This window comes from Rhyacophila brunnea, unplaced genomic scaffold (assembly GCF_057557595.1).
Source record: "Rhyacophila brunnea isolate RB1 unplaced genomic scaffold, BYU_Rbru_1.0 scaffold_1, whole genome shotgun sequence".
In the NCBI taxonomy this organism is placed as follows: domain Eukaryota; kingdom Metazoa; phylum Arthropoda; class Insecta; order Trichoptera; family Rhyacophilidae; genus Rhyacophila; species Rhyacophila brunnea.
The window spans coordinates 30,260,204-30,278,125 of record NW_028232751.1 but is presented as its reverse complement, the minus strand read 5'-3'; positions in this window follow the sequence as shown (position 1 = coordinate 30,278,125).

Genomic DNA, 17,922 nt, shown 5'->3' with positions numbered 1-17,922 from the left:
ACTAGTTATGTCAGATATCCACAACCTACCTCTACCCTTCGCTATTGATCTACACTGATAACGAACCTTTCGTCTATTTTTAAGATACCTGTATTAATTACTCTAATGCGCTCTTATTACAATTATCGTATTGTTATTAACATATTTTGAGGGTGGTCCGGTACTATACACACAAGTAAGCGTGTAGGTTTGGTAGCTTCCTATAATAATTACTTGATAGAGTTTACCATTTAAACAAAATACTGTTTATATATAAAGATACAAGAGAAAATAAAATATATGAATCTTTTCATTTTCTTTCATTTTTTTTACTTAATTTTCATTTATTTGTAAGCACCATCTCTATTAAAGAACAAATTATCTAAGCATCGATTTCAAATTGTAAATAATAATAATATATTGTAGGAAAAAAGATAAAAGCCAAGGTGTTGATTAAATAGGTAGGTAACTGAACTCAGACGTGTTACACAGTCGTTACTCTTTTGAAACAGAAAGGTTTAGAAAACTACCTTTCAGCGTTAGTTTTAAGGCTCTTATATTCTACAATAATGGCCGGGGACCCCCATTCAACCGTGCGTCCCACCAATTATTTAAAACGACCGTTTGCCACGTCAAAAGTTATACTCGATAGATTATCATTGTCAATCTACAATTCAAATTAGTGTAATTAAAATGGAGAACACAAGCCATTTGGTCGAGTCAACTTCTCGCCTGTATTTATATTATATCATCTGGTGCAGGTGTGATAAACTGCTCGAAGATAGATTAATATATAAATCGTTACCTACGACTAATATTGACGATTATTGGTATACCCATTAAGAGGTATAAATGCATTTATAAAAATTCCCCCTGGGCCCCTCAGATGATTGTTACTTAAACCCTGACAGCTAAAATTATTAAACATGGATACATGCTTTGCCTACTGATTCTGTGAATGCTGGTTGTCCAAATTCGTAAGAAAATTTATTTGTCAAAGTAACCGAATCCAAAGGTTCAAACAATTGCACTTTTCTGGAAATTAAAATTTATGAACCCATATAGTAATGTTGGTGCGTAAGTATTTGCTACACATAATCGTTAGAAGTAATGGTCAATATGGGTTTATGATAGCTAACATAAGTCATGTAACTTTTAGAATGAATTTTGTCTATGTGGCGAGCGAAGATCAAATCTATGCACGACCCACCACGAGTAGTTGAGATAACTGGAGTCCGAACGTTTCCTTTATGAAAGCGATTAAATGTACGTTTTCTTTTTTCACTTTTTTACTGCACTGATACGCCCCTTCAACGTATTACCTCATATTAAATTAGATCAAATGATATTCACTTGTATTCATATAAATGTAGTAATAAATAAATAGGTAATATTATATTTAATATAAAAGACGACAAAAATAAACGACTTGTCTCTGCTTAACTTGTCCTTTGTCTTTACTTTCAAATATTATTTATATTACAATATTATTTACTCCATAAAACCTATTTATTTCTAAGATTGAACGTACACAACAATAAATATCTTAAATAGTATAAATTATATTAGATTTATTTTTGACCGATTTTATCAACGTTATTTGTAGGTAGGTATATAATATAAAAAAATATATTAACTACTGAAAAAATGCCAATCCCGTGACCAACCCCAGGATCCCGAGATCGTCAAATTGTAATCCCGAAATCCCGGGATCAAGATTTTTGCTCGGGATTGGATTCCTTACTGCTGACTGATTCGCAGCTGTTTTCGTACTGTCGTAACGGTGTGCGCGCGCAGTTCTCGATTTCATTATCGCGCCAAAAGAAGTATAACTTCAAAAATAAACTATGTAATACCTATATCTATAGATGCAGACACTGACAGATTTGTATTTGAAAAAAAAAATTATATTAAAGGAGGAATTAGATTGATAATATCACTGTATTTAATCTTACCTATGCTAAGCCTTGGAGCAAATAATATAAAGTTTAAAAAATACTTGCAAACCGCAAGTTGATAATTTCTAGTGATGTGCCCCTCTTAGTGGCAGTGGCGTGCCAAGTTACCCCATTGTGCGCCACAGCCGGGCCGAGCCGGCCGCAGCGAGTGTTCGCGATGATTCATACCTAGGCAATCGACTTTGATTCACCACTTCCTAATGAAAACTGAGGGGCGGTGGGATGGAGTTGAAAACTGTAATTAATTATATTCTTAAATAAAAAAAAATATCAAGTAGATTTATAATATTAATATACCTTGCGTATGTTATGAGTTTGTGGATATTAAAACAGTATTTATTTATAACAAAGTTCATGTATTTTAATTTACTAGTTGATAAAAAATAATTTGAAAATATTTTTATAAAGTATACAGTTGTAAGACTATATTATTTAAACTGGAGTTCTTGCTAATGCATCCAGAACAAAAGTGACGCTAGTTTGTTCAACTTTGCAAGTGTGTGTTCAGATTACATTATTATAGAGTTTTGAGATATAGATTAAATAATACTAATCACTTCCGCCTAACCACCATATGGTCTGATACGCATAAAGAAATTTCTTCTGTTTCCTTTCTGGCGAGAATAATAAATTTTGTCGTTACACAATATATTCTACAAGAATTTTAAAATACTTTAAAAAACATTGCATTATTTTGATATATGTATATATAGTCAGTATATGGTTTTTAAGTAATTTCTTGAGATTCGGTATTTTACTTGGTGGTAAATTTTTAATATATTTTTTTATTTTGTCATGGTAATCACCACATATAATAATAATAATTAGGTACTTTAAATTTTCCGAGATATAATATTTTTTTTGACCATCTCCAATCCTAAGAAGATCATAATAATAGGCCTCCACGAAGTGGAGGTTTTGTATTAACAGATTTATGTATTTACGAGATATGGATCTTAGTTACCTGCTTAAACTATTAGGTCCATACTCTGAGTCCACACACAAATTTCAAAGTGATATGAGTATTTGCCAGATCCAGGATTTGAACCTGGGACCCAGGACAGTCGAGAGGTAAGCCGCTCGGCCATCGTGGTAGGTATATGTGTGTTTTGTATTTTATGTTTCTTCCTAATTTAGGTTTTTATATACTTAATAATATAACGTGAGCGTTTACATATTTTAATTATTTGTTTGTTTGAATTATAGCACCATTTATTTTTAATAAAGCTCGCAATATGCACTTTTGAATGCACTAGGTATTTAAAAGTGAACTATTATAAATTTAATTTTGTCAGCCATATTGTATTAGAACGTATTTTGGAGCTGCCAAAAAACTTATATTATATTTACGGTTACTATTCGTCGTGTATTTAAAATTAAGGACATTCTTTTTTGAGCGTGTTGTAGTTTTATTTAACTTAAAAATTCTATTTTTTTTTATTTTTTTATTTAGAATAACATGCATCATTTTTGTCAACTCCGTCACATTCGACTGGCACTAGAAATTGTCTATAAATAGAGGAGAGTCTTAAATAAAAGTAGATAGAGTATTTTTGGAAAGAATTTTTTTTTTAAATCTCGACAAAATCAATAAAGCCATCCATTTACATGAACAAAATATGGACACCATAAATATACAGTTTTTTATAACATTGTATTATATAATAAGTATATGTATTATTATTATTAGGTATAAATATATGTAATTATGTTTTCATTTATAATATGATAACCTGATTTTATAAAAAAAATAATAATTGTATAAATAAAAAAAACTTTCTAGTTCACTGATGCACCACGCTAAGGGTGTAAATATCCTGCCTACTGTCCGGTAACTGCCAGTTCTTTTATAAATCACGAAAAAATATTATTAAAGGGTGAGTCAATAGCAATGTGAAACTTATAATACAGCGAACAGAATATCATGTCTATTATTAAAGAAGGCTGTATATATTTTTTGAAACATAAATGTAAGGGTCGACGCTAATATCCTACGATTGGCCATTAATAGTAGGTTCACACCACCACCCGTCATGTACGTACAGCCATGTATAAAGTAAGAAACCAACTAGTCTTTTTGTGGTGTTAAATAGAAAATGTATTTCTATCTTGTCTTTTTCTCATCGCCCTGTCACATTGAATAGAACACAGAGAAAGCACAAGCTTGCCCCATTTCTCTCGATTTATCGTCATTTCCCGGAATATTGCACCTGAAAACATGACGTCTCAGTGACGTTTAGCGTCTTTTTGCTAGTTCTGATGTGTCAGATCACGAACTCAAGTATTATTTGTGACACTTTCGTACTACTAACATCACATTATTAATGAAGAGGTCTTATTATGAGCTAAAAATGCGGTATTTTTTGATTATATCTATATTTGCAATGAAGTTTATGATTTACTCTAGCTCATAATATAGGTAAAGAAAGGTATAGGGCAGAGGCGGCGTGGATATAAAAATAATCTCATGACTACGTAAGTTATTTAGGTAACTCTAGTGATGTAATACGAATGGATTAGTCATCCACCTTCGATAGAAGACATCACCAAAACAAAAATAATCATGAATTTGATTCAGTTATCTCACAATCGATGACTATACTTTTCACCTATATGTGTGGAGTGCAATATCATTTACGGATATTACAATCCGTGTAATGTTGGATACGTAGTTTCTAAGGTCTCCAAACTTGAATAGCTTTTTATACCCATATAGATAACCACATATAATATAATAGACATAGTATAATCTAAAATGTGTCTAGTATATGTATACGTAGGTATATATAGTATTATATACTGTTTTGTATTTTACGCTGAATAAGAAATGTGAAGTAATATTTCGAGTGTTTTTATAGTATGAGACTATGAATATGATAATGCAAAAGTTTCTAGTAGAAAAAATAATAGCGCGTATGCAAGGAAGTGTTATAAAATAATCGAATTTCTTTTGCTCGTTTAAAGGCGGAATTTTCTGTATTACGTCGCGTAAAAATGTTTATAATAAAATGCACGGTGCTCCAAAAAATATAGTTAAATAAAAGGGAGCCTAAATGATGAATATTTTGTATAAATATTTATAATATAAATTAATCTTTTTATTATATAAAATAAAACAAATTTAAAATCTTTATTTAAATAAATGTGTTTGCCATAATATGCGGTAAAAGAAAAACATAAGAATGATTTAAAAATACGAATAAAAAACAACCAACGGCCATCAAACATATTTCGGGTAGATGAGAGATATCTTATTATACCAAGCTCTTTAAATATAGTGACATTTTCTCGGATGGCTATCCATGGAATACACAGTGTCTTCCATCAGCACCACATCTCTAATGATTTTTATCGGATATTCTGGGAATCTAGACTTCAGCACCGTATCTATAATATGAAGATTGAAAAATATCAGCGTTTTAAAGAGTCTGCTTATAGTTGTTGGAAATGCATTTTTTTGAGACACTGAGGTATTAGCCAAAATATCTGGGGCGAGGACAAACTTGTCAACTAAATTGTCAACTATCAATTAAACGTAGTATGCAAAATGTAGCCAGTCCACAATAATGTCGAGCTGAGATAATGGCACTTTAGTAACAACATGATTGTTAAAAATGTATGTAAAATGTCAAATTGTAAATAGTATTTTATTTCAAGAATATTTTTTTGCGGCTTGGCTATTTTCAGCAGAATGTAAAGAAAACCTTCTCGCATCTGATCTATAGCAAATCTCATTTTTTTATTTTTTGTGGACGGGCTATTTTCTGCATAACTATGTGCAATTTTATTTAGGATTTATTTTGTTAATGCTAAGGAATTATTTTATTCAGCGTTTGCTTTGTCAATACATTATGATGATTCTACTATATGGACTTTTGTATCACAATGCAGTTATATTATTTTTAGGTCACCGTGCAAAGTAACTCCTTTGGTATCGTGCCCGGTACTTTTTGCTATTGCACTAAAAAACAGAAAGGTTCCAGAAGGTAATGCTCCGATATAATATTCATCGCCTCATTTCGGAACGCGAAAATTTAAAAAGAACGCCCCTGGGATGTAAAAAGATACATGCGTATGCGTAGCAGCCATTTTCGACACCTAGTTTCACAACTTATCCAATACATATAAGTTAAAAATTAACGAAAAACAGCTATCAGCCAGCTATTTGATAGTTTTGCTTTGATTCAAATTTTAAAATTGATATGAATATTAAAATTGGAATGATTTTTTTTTTGTAATCCCAAGACTACCCAACAATATAAATACCAATTTCATGGAATACCTGCTTTTAATACAGACATAGCTACATCTAACGCAGCTTAACAAATCGTCGCTGTAAGATTGGTTTCCCGAATAGACCAAAAGTTCAGGAGACGAAAAACAAATTTCATAATCCTATATTTAAATACATGGAGATATTTAAATTGTTATTTTTACAGCATAAGAATGATGTCTTCATTACCATTACAAAGCAATTTGAAGAAAGGGATAGTTCTAGTCCAATTAGATACAAACAACATTCTGCATTAAAGGTCGATTTCGACAAAAATGGATATTCGGGAAACCAATATTATAGCGACGAAATGTATACATAATCTTCTTCTTGGTCGTACACTCATGGCTGAGGATCGTGACAGTTTAAATTTCGTCATCCTTTGAACGACCAAGACTTTCCATCCTTCTCGATATTCCGCTTCTCTCAGGGCAGAATAAATACTTAACAAATTTGTTGACAAGATTTATCTCTGTTTTCTTTTTTGTTACAGATCGCGTGTGTGATCTGTTGTAAATAATGATTTTTCTGTACTTATTATCTAATGAGTATCTTTACTTGACGATCCAGCTATATGTAGTGGTTTTATCATTTATTATAACACTTGCAGAGATAGAATAAACATGAACATATTATTTAATAAACAAATTTTTTATTTGGAAATTTAACAATCTTTACTGAACATAGGTATATCATTTTAAAACACTTCAGATATAGAAATATATATAAAAAATAAAAAATCTTTTAAAAAAATACGACTCCCAGCATCGACATTAAAACACAAAAGCCGACTGCTTCAAAAATGTAACAACAATTATTTAATTTCGTCGTAATTAGATAAGATGGATGAATGACGCATCTCGTTTGTTACATCACATCGCATGGCTAAGAGTATCTGGAGGCTTGGCGGGTGTTGAAATGAACACACGACGTATTTCCGTTAGAATTTTCATAACAACTTTGCGAGGTTAATGCAGAACGATTTTAGACGGGGAACAAACAAAGAGGCTTATATTTTTACATATCAGGAAAATTTTTGAATTATAAACATACAGCCTTGAACAATAAAAAATACAATATTGTATCAAAACATAATGTTATTTTATAGGTAGTTCTTATTTTTTACTGTTGATAAACACAAATATGTATGTATACGAAACAAATAATATAATCATATACGTATACGCATCTGTTATGCCATGGATGTTATATAAAGTTCAGTAAAACATGCTGAGTCGTGGATTCAGGTGGTAAATTATCCACTTTGGTTGGAATATGTACGGAGATTCTAAATGAAAATTTTCCTCTGTATATTGCACGTGGATTCTGCCGTACAACGAATATTTCATTATAAAATAACGCTCTCTGTGACGTCACTAAAGACACGTGCGAGTCGCTTGCAGCTAAAATAAATACATAACACCAGAGACTGCACGTGACCTTCAGCTCGTATCATTTTAAAAATCGTCTTAGGTTATCTTCGGGTTCCATAATAATATGGTTTTACCGTTTTGGTTCGGATGCATGGATGTCACCGCCATTCAATTATTAGTAGCAGCCTTGAGAAACGCATGTGGAAACTGTCAAAAAATTAAATAAAAAATAGTTAAAAAAATAAACAGAAATAAAATAAATATATCATTGTATGACGATGGCCGAGCGGTAACATGTCTGGTTATAATTATTCTTATTATCTTATTATAATTCTGGCTCGAATTCTAGGTCTGGCAAAATTCACATGTTATACGGAATTACGTAACAACGCAACGCAACGCAATGCAAGAACGAAATGAATGGAATTATCTCGGACAAGCTGTCATCTAGCAGTTGATAGATTCAAGGTGACGATGTTGAGGATTCCGGGTTCGAACCGAACGATGTGTTCAAACTCGGAGTATGTACCCAATAAATTAAGCAAGTGGCTAACATCCATTTCTCGTAAAAAAAACTATAAATACAACCTCCATTCTATGGAGGACCACAATTCTCTACGGATCGAACATACAAATGTTATAATTATTGAATGTACAGTTTTTTGTATGGTAACTATGGTCAAATTTTGTTTAGAATATACTTTATTATTTTCACAGCATGTCTCAATTATTCTGCTAGCAGTTTGTAAGTAGGGTAGGTTTGTGTGGAAGTAGGACTTTTTTGCAGACCAAAGCATGCTCTAGCACTTATTCAACAAGTTTTCATAAATTTAATATGATGTGACACTCAATAATTTTATATCACATGAATATAGAAAATTATATCGATCATAGTAAATTAGGCAGATAATGTGAGAAGAGAGATTAGTCAATAATTAAATCTCGAAGTCTTTTTTTACCCATAATATCATCTTTTTAGAACCAGACATGTTTATATAGTATAAGTATATATATATATTTTTTAGATGGCTTTATGGATACCTCGCATTTACTATCGAGTTTCTTAAGGACTTTGGCACGCAAACTACTCTACTTGATGCTATTCAAATGAAAATTGTACAGGCTGAGAGAATATGCCTTATTGAAAACTATTCTTCTACCCGCATTGGGTATTGCTAATTTGAATTCGGCTAGGGCCTATGAAACCGCCTTGCAAAAACCCTGGAAATCTCTTTGTAGCGCAAGGCGGTGGTGATTCTGATGAATATTTTGTCGTATTCATTGGGAACTGACGACTGCGATTTGTAGCCGAGTTTTTTCCCGTGGTATAAGAAATATCGCATAGGACTGATATTCTGAGCATATACTTATCCTATCTTATATGGTTGCAGTCGCTGGATTTAAAAGGCATGAATCATCGTTACATGTCACCATTTATTATTTTTATTCTTTTTATTACATCAATACAGAAATTAAAAAGTGCATCTCTTCGGGCCTCGTTTGTCATGGTCCCTGGAACGTCTCGAATGTCCGCATCTGCCATCTGTAATAAAAAGTTCAGGTTGTGCCGCTCCTTGCTAACGATTTGACAATCTAGGAGTAAATGTAGGACATCCTGGTCGCTTCCGTCATCGCATGGACACTTTCCATCAGGTGTTATTTTAAACCGGTGCAGGTATGCTCGCATGACTCCGTGACCTGTAAGAATCTGAGTCATCTCAAAACACAGCCCCTTATGCACTCTGACGTCTCGTGCTGCTGAAATCGAAGGTAAAAACTTTCTGGTCAACTCCCCTGTCGGTGAGTTTATGTATCGTGAGTTCCATTCGTTTTTCACCATATCTGAAATTGTAATTTTTGCGTAGTTTAGAGGAAATTTGTCATAAGCTATCGCGGTCTTGGGTTCAGAGGCAACATGCCAAGCTAATTTGTCGGCTCTTTCATTTCCTTCTATCCCGGTGTGTCCCCTTATCCACTTGAAGTGCACCTCGGGGTGGTGCCGTCTCAGTATTGCGGACTCGCTGTGAATAGAAAAGACAATCGGATTAGTAGACAAGGGATCTCTGATTGCTTGGATTGAGCTTTTAGGGTCCAAATAAATACAAATACTATGGTTTTCGGTGAGCTCTCGTTGTATTGGATCTGAGCCTGCCCACTCCAGAGCGCATTGTATGGCATAGAATTTGGCCTGCATTACCGTACAATAACTAGCAAGGCGGTACTTACAAGACGCTATCTCACCGCCATTAATGTATGCCACAAACCCTGCACCAGTACCGCCATCAATTTTGCTCCCATCCGTGAAAATCGGCATGTTATTGCATTCGTTGCTTTCCAACGTTGCAGGATAAGAAACCACTTCAGAAAATAGTCTAGCCGGGTGTGGCAGCCTTCTATAGTCCACTGGTTTTTCGTAAATCCTATCATCTGGCAGAAAACCTACGAGGCCTTCATCGCTCTTCTTAGCTCTGTAAGTGAGAGCGATTTGTTTTAATCGTAAATCTAGAGGCATAAGTCCTGCTAGAGCTTGCGTTGAATTTAGTGAAGCCGTGCGGTAAGCTCTGCATATTCGTATCGCTAGTGCACGCTGAACCGTATTGAGTTTTTTTGCTATGTTTTTCCGTTTGGAAGCTTCATACCATATGCTGGCCGCATACGTGATCATAGGCTCAATAGCACAAGTATAAATAATTCTAAAAGCTTCAGAAGATACACCCCATGTGGGTTTGGCCATTCTTGCTAGTTGAGTAAAGTCAACGCTGCTCTTTTGCAGATGCTATCCGCGTGCTTCTACCAATTTAGTTTGTCATCGATTACTACCCCTAAAAGTTTAAAATCCCCAGAAAAAGACAGAGGTTGCCCATTCATCACCAGTGAAGGCGGAGAGACGTGCCTCCTAGTAAAGAATAAGGCCTTCGTTTTCTCCGCGGAGAAAGACAGTTTGACCTTCCTTCCCCAGGCCTCGACGCTCTCCAACACGCTGTTAGTCATGATTTCTAGAGAACCAAGTTCTTTGGATTCCGCACTCAGCAATACATCATCAGCAAAGGCCTGTGCGTGTACACCTTCAGGAAACGGCATAGACAGAAGATCGTCGAGAACTATATTCCACAGGACAGGGCCGCAAGACGAACCTTGTATGCATCCCTTTGATGTCTCTTTGGTAGCAGATACTCCAGCATATTCAACGAAAACTTCTCGGTCAGATAGATAGTTTTTGATGAGCCTGAAAATTTTAGCGGGACAATTTTTAGATTTCAACTGTTGAAGAAGATATGGCCACCATGCGTTGTCAAACGCGCCTTTGATATCAAGAGATACCGCTACTACGAGCTGACTATCGCGGTAATCCCCCGTGATTCTATCAATTGCTGCATGAAGCGCGTCTTCAGTACTGTTTTGAGGGGTGAAACCGTACTGGTATTCGCTGAGCAGGTGTTTAGTCTGAAGTTTCCAGGAAACTCGATTAATAAATAATTTTTCGAGTACTTTGCCGAGCACGGGCAGCAATCCGATGGGCCGATATGACGAGACGTTAGCGTAGTTGTCCTTTCCCGGCTTGGGAATAACCACCACTCTAGCTACCTTCCAGATTTTTGGAAAATGACCAATTCGCAAACGAGCATTATAAAGAGCGACAACTATGCTAAGAACAGTTAAGAATGAATTGAGACAGATATCTGCCGTGAAGCTGTCGTGTCCCGGAGCTTTGGCTGGATTGAACAGCCTCATTGTTCTTTCGACCTCCTTGAGAGTGAAGTTCTCGTCGTCTTCTTCCTTTGAAGGAATCGAGGCGGCATTTTGGATCAATGTCTGTTGCTCCATTTCGTTTGCAATATTGTTGTCTGGAAAAAAATACGCAAGAAAAGCCTCTGCAGATTCGAGAGCCGAAGAGGTCATGCGACCGTTGATTGTCATAGTTTCAGGCGGTTTGAACGCCTTACTTTTGAGCATTCTATGAAGACTAGACCATACATTCTCTTTTCCCTGAGCCGAGCAATGACTCTTTCAGCTTTCTAATTTTGTTTCCGCAATTGCAGTTTCATACTTATTCTTTTCGGCTTCAAAAATCTGTTGAGTGAACGGCCGTCGAACCACGCCTGAATTCCGAAATTTTGTCCTTGCTACTCTAAAAGCCGTCTTCAGTGTATCCAGTTTCGGACTCCACCATGGATTACTTTTTCTTTGGAATCCTTCGCCCGAAGAGCGCACCATCGTGCTCTCGCATGCCGATTCGTTTGCCAATGACCATTCTTTGACAATGTCTTCGAGCTCATTTCAGTGCAAGCCCAAAATTTATCCAGTTAGCCTTGGACGTCTTAAACAAACCTGATCGCTGTTGATTGATATTTGAACTTTTGTTTGCAGCATAGCTATCTGCGGCCTGTAATGACAAAACAATCGCATCGTGGTTGGATCCCAGCGCTGCATCACGACATACTCTCCAATTTTCAACTCTGGCGAGCAGAGCGTTGGAACGCGCAGTAATATCAATAGTAATAGTATATTATATAGTAAGAAAAATAAACACATTTATACGGGTATATTTTATAAAAATAATGTATACCTATGCATACATAGTAAATTAGGCAAAATGTGAAATAAAGATAAGTCAGTTCAAGTTTAAAGTTACTATGAGAAAATGTTTTGCTTTTTTTTTACGTAAAGCAGTGTAATTAAAAATTCTCATAGTGGAGTTTATGTTAAAATTGCATAATAATATGCTGTATTCTAGGCGTATAATATGTCGATGGTTCAACGCAAGGGTGCTATTTACCATTCTGTATAATGGTGTGATTGGTTAATAGAAATAAATTTTTAATATAACATTTATTTAAATTCTCTATGTTCATGAGACTTCTGGGGCTAAGCTAAATAGGTGGATCACTAGCATGTGGAGGAGATACATTCACCAAGAAAGTTTTTGTTGCAACTCCAGAGAGAACGATATCAGTTGAGAAAGTGTGGGTGTCCTAAGGGAATAGTGTTGAACGATATATGCCAGAAAAGTAGTAAAAAGGTTTGTTGAAAGGACAGACCAAGTACCGGGTCAAAAGAAAGTCGTAGGGAAGTTAAAAAAAAGAATTATTATATTATGTAGCGAATAAAAGTCGGAAAATAAAAGGTTATTAACTTAATTGAAGGTACGATTGTGAATAGACAATAAGACTTTGAACATCAATTATTAAAAACAATATTATATGCAGTACAATGACCCATCGTAAATACCGCATCATCATAGAATAGAAGATAAATATTTTAATTTTCACATTGCATGTGAGTAGACAAGCTGTTGTGGTATTTTTATTTAATCTATAGTTCATAAAAATCTAATCTAATAGGCAAAAAGAAAAGTGCGATAAGTCTTGATAATTAAAGAAAAATAGAGGGGTCACTGCCAAAAGTTGGTAAGTCTTGATATCATGTTATTGAGTAATTGAAATTTGAAAGTTTTACGTGCCGTCTAAAATCAGGCACAATGCTAATTTATTTTGTTTGTGATTTATGTGCATATCGTATATATTGGATAACCTTGAATTTATTTTCTAGCATACATATTTACATATTATATAGATACATAGTCCATTGTTAACTCTAAATACCTAAATTATCGACTTACCAACTTTTGGCAGCAACCATAATATTATAATATGCATTGGTGGGAAAAAGTAGGCGTCCAACAAACGCCTATCTATTAATTTTACATACAACTTATCCGCGAAGGATTTATTTCTGGAAACATATCGCTATGCAAAAATGACACAAAAGTTAAGAATATATAATGTTCAATCGCCCAAGAAACTTGAAAGCGTAAACTATAAACTAGAATTAAGTGTATCAAAAATCTGATGAGATCTGTCATGTAAAATAGTGGTTCCCAAACGGTTTAGCGCGGCGGCTCACCTATAATTAAGTTTAGTCTGCTGCGGTGAAACAAAATTAATATGGCTGAATATTAAATCACGAGCGCAGTGACGTCTTCCAAAATAATATGACACAGCGAAACGAGTAATCCAGTTTATGTGTGTCTTTATGTATTTACAAGAATAATGTAATTTTTATTTTACTTGTGGAAATACGGAAAACTAATATTCACTTTGTATTTATAATATAACACGAATTATTATAATATATAATATTTTTAAAATATTAGTAGTAATAACTGGAAAATTAATAATTACAAGATAAAAAGAACTTTGTATATACCACGGTTTTAAATTTTCTGTTGAATCATATAAACTTGACAATTCTATGTATTAATAATTTAGGACAAATAAGGCAATTGTCAACAAATCATTTTTTGCTATTTTGCAACAAACAAACAAAAATATAGAATACTGATATGTCATTTTGATTTCCATAGTAAATGTTATTAATTTAGTTGCAAGGAACATCCGCTTAGCAACCAATAATAGAGGATTGGCCTACGAATTTCTTCCGAAATAACTTTTCATACAAAACAGAATTAACTGAAAATTAATACAATTCTACAATGGCTGAAAGTATTAAAAGAATGCATTGGAATCGTGTTCTGATAATATATTCTAAAAGTTTCAAATATCTAGCTAATCGGGAAGTTAGTTAAAAATCGATTGCAAGATTTCTACTGGATAAACAACCACCGGACAATTAAGAATACGAGCTAAGATAAACGTTGCAAAATAGGTTACCAGAAAATAATGTTTCAGGATACCTACATTTATAATAAAAATAATGATATTATCATTATCGAAGCTTTGAAAGTTTGAAAGTTCTAAAATGTTCTTTCATTCTTCTAGATAATTTTTTTCTCATAAATTTCTTTCTGTATTGCAGTTGAAGAACTGTTTCAGACCGAAGGCAAGCAGAAGGATGTCTGGCGACGTGACTGACAAAAATGTACCGAGCACGACGAATTACATTCTAATTGCAGATACACAGGTTTAGTATTGAATTAAATTCAGCTTAGGCATTTAAAATGTTGTGATATTATATTGCATAATAAATGGGACTTGAAAAATTCCCGACTTAAGGAGTAAAATGAGATTTAGACCACGGAATACGTTAGAGGCTCTGCGACGCTTAACGCTTTTGCCGATTTTTGAATAATAAAATGCCTAATTCTTGTCAAATTTGGGATCACAGAGATATCAATATAATTTTTTATCGTGAATATTTTACAAAAATTATCTCATCATAAATTATACTAATGGTTTTATAAATGCGTTTAAAAATTAATAAATTTAAAAAATCTTAACACCACTGCACAGTTATGTACCGAAATATGACTTTATTCTAAAACATTAAAGCGAGAGGTTTAAAAGAATACTATTTTATGTAACAAAAATACTTTACGCAGTCATCTAATGTTTAAAATAAATATGAAAAATAATAAAGCTTTAAAATTATATAAATAGATTATCAACAACGTTTAAGGAGTGTCCAGGATCATGGTTTGAAAATACAATTAAAACTCAATTTTGACCTACGACGAGCATGTCCCCCCTTAAACATGTCTTAAATCTTTCTTATAGGTATAATTTCTGAAAAAAAGATTAAAATATGTTATCGGTATATTATTAGGAGTATAAAAACAACATTTTAAAATATTTTTTTTCCAGAAAATATATAAGAGAAGGTGTAAGACATTTTAATGACTTGCCAACATATTGCGAAAATAGAGACTGCCGTTTTTGTTTCCAGATACCTCTATTTTATTTCATCAAATTTTTGATTTACTGCCACCGAGTATAATGTATTATGTCTCTCATTGTCTTTAGCTAGACGATTAGTGGATATAAATCTTTTTTAATCACAAATCCTGGTATATTGATGTAGCTAGCGTAAAATCTTCACATTTTAACGTTATTTATGTTTAACTCACCGAAATCGTCCAATTGAGACAATTGTACAATGCTGTCGAAGGGCGGCAAATCGAGGAGAATCATTTGGTATAGGTGTATAGAAATAACTACCTAAACTTAGGAATAACGAAAAAATCTTTCCATTAAAAAATTTAAGCTCGCGGGTTGGAAACAAAATGTATTATATAACCTAATTATTAATTAATTAAGGTTTAACAGGACTGTAGTTTTTTGTCGAGTTTGCGATGTCTAGTTTATTTCCATTGCCGTTCGACATCCATAGTGACGAGAAACGACACGTGCATGGATGATACAAAAGTTGGGCGACATTTTGGAGTTGCCCAGCGGCGGCATTTCGTCTAGGGACGTCACTATTCCTTAATAATGTAGAGAAGTCATGATTGTGTTTAATATGCTGAGCGAGATTAGGTATAATTTTTGGGTCATTCAATTTAGATTGGTATATTATGGTGAAAGGACGGTGACTAGTTTCACGATTTGAGCATGAATATTTCTCAAATATATCAGTCGGGGTACCTGTTAACAATTAAAAATCATTGGTAAATTTGTCAAGTATATCAGTCGTAGAATTCTGTATTACTATTAATTACAGTCTAGTACTGTAGCAACTTTAAAACCAATCTAAGTGAATAAATAAAAAAATAGCAAAGCCACTCTCTTTACTAAGTTGGAAGAATAATACATTATATCGTAAGGAGATCTCTATCTACTACCATCTTTAGAAAAGAACCTGCAGGATTTTGAGTTCAGCTGAATATCCAATTGACAAAAAAACGGAGGTGGCGATCTATTTTAGAGACCAAATAGGATAACCTGAGGTTTTAGTATGATAAAGTAAGATAATATCAATTCATTAAAATAGCGCGAGATTTGTTGCTTTATTTTGACATAGGTAAATAATTAACTTTAGGGGACTCGAATATGATAATTTATAAAGTGAAGTTATAAACATGACGGATCTATAAAATGTAATTTTCACACATCATTTCCATCAGACCATGGTGAACCAACAATAAATTAGTATTTCTTAAACAAGAAAATATTATACGCGCAGATTGAGGATCACAGATTGATTAAAAGCACAGCTGCTTCCAACGATGTTATCTGCATAAAAGTATATTATTATTTAATAAAAATAGTTTACTTAGCAGGTATAACTTTTCGTTGCATATATATATATTTTTTTAAATAATTTATTATTGTATTACAACAACCAATGGTTTATTGAAATTATTCTTAAGCCTATATTCACTGAATGTATTATAAATATAAAAAAGTACGTGACTGTATAAAGTATTTGCTTTTTATATCATGTTGTTAGTATAATGCTTCTACATTTTAAGAAAAAGAATTTAAATACCTAAAGTAGTTAAATTTATTCCTATTATCCGGTAATGTATGGCAATATGTGAGTAAGTGAGCGGGGTGTAAAAAAATAGCTCAAAACAATTTGTCTCACCAACCCGCACTATAATGTATATGTACAATGATTTGAGTTTCCCCATCTCCACCCGCCATATATATGCTGCCGCGGTTGGTGCATGGCCGCCTTCCATGGCGCTATAAACGTGTCATCACATTTTATTGCAAGATATTAATATAAAAAATATGGCATTATTTTATTTATTTTATTAATCATAATTAACCAACAAATCATCAAAAATCCACAACGTTTTGGTAGGTAAGCGTCAATTACATTGAACTTTTTTACGAGCTGTTTATTGGCGAATTTATAATCTGCCTGTAAAGTCGCCCAATGTAATCTTCGAACAAGCTAACAAGCAGGTTGTACATATAGTTGAAAGCCGGTCAACTTTACACGCCAGTAGAGCGCAGTAGCAACCTCCCGGTAAAAAAAACGAACTACGTTCTGTCAAAATAGTCGCTGGCTTGTGGTTTCTCAGCGAATGGAAAGTTTTGTGTGTAATCATCAAATCGCAGTAGCTGAATTGCCCGCTTTTACATTCGCCAACAAACAGCTCGTAAAGAAGCTCAATGGAATTGACGCTTTAAACAAGAAAATAAATAAAAAGTAGTTTGCACTTAAATAAGGAAGTGACTAATATTACTGCACCCCTCTGGAATATTATTAAGGAACTATGTAAGTACCTATGTATATAAATTATTTATATATTATTTTTAGTAATAAATAAAATGCAATAATATTAACATATTAGTTGTGGTTTTTATAAAGTACGACTTCGTTGTGTTCCGGGCAGAAGTTTCAATAGTAGAGTTCACTCTGATAAATTCCAACATTCGCAGAGGAGAACATACTTGAAGACGAAGAATTGAAGTGCCTAGGTTCAAAAGCCCCTAAAATGGTTTTAAATGTTTTTGAGTTAGATAAATGTATTTAGATATTATATATTTTTATGATGGCCAAAGATTGTACTTTAATAAACGCAAAAAAGCGTCAATACGTATGATCAAAAATTAGGGTACATTTCAAAACCCGCTAAAATGGTTGGGTG